The following is a 374-nucleotide window of genomic DNA, read 5'->3' as shown; positions in this document are numbered from 1 at the left end:
AGGTATTGTGGGCAGAGACTGATTACCGGGAGGCACTGTCACAGAATATGGTTATAAATAACATGTGCTAACAAAGCTAGGAACCTTAGACATCTCAGTGCTCAAATGATGGAGAAAAAACAACAAGGAAGAGAAGTCAAGAAAAACATGGTATTGCAGATAATGGGATTAAAAATACAGTTCCAGGTCAGTGGTAATTTTCCCATGCCTTTTCCATAGCCCCTGGGAGGTAGAGGCAGGAGTCACTATGAGTTTGAGGACAACCTAGTCCATGCAGAAAGTTCCAAGACAGCTTAGAATACACACACAGACATACACATGCACACACACACACATACACACACACACACACACACACACACACACACATACCT

General features: G+C 42.8%; 1 pseudogene; it reads right to left on the bottom strand.

Moving 5' to 3' along the window:
• LOC116099995 overlaps positions 1–374 on the bottom strand; it is a 10039-nt pseudogene that overhangs the window by 8846 nt on the left and 819 nt on the right.

Source organism: Mastomys coucha, unplaced genomic scaffold (genome assembly GCF_008632895.1).
Source record: "Mastomys coucha isolate ucsf_1 unplaced genomic scaffold, UCSF_Mcou_1 pScaffold20, whole genome shotgun sequence".
Taxonomy (NCBI): domain Eukaryota; kingdom Metazoa; phylum Chordata; class Mammalia; order Rodentia; family Muridae; genus Mastomys; species Mastomys coucha.
The sequence above is the reverse complement of the archived record's forward strand: the minus strand, read 5'-3'. Positions and strand labels throughout refer to the sequence as shown.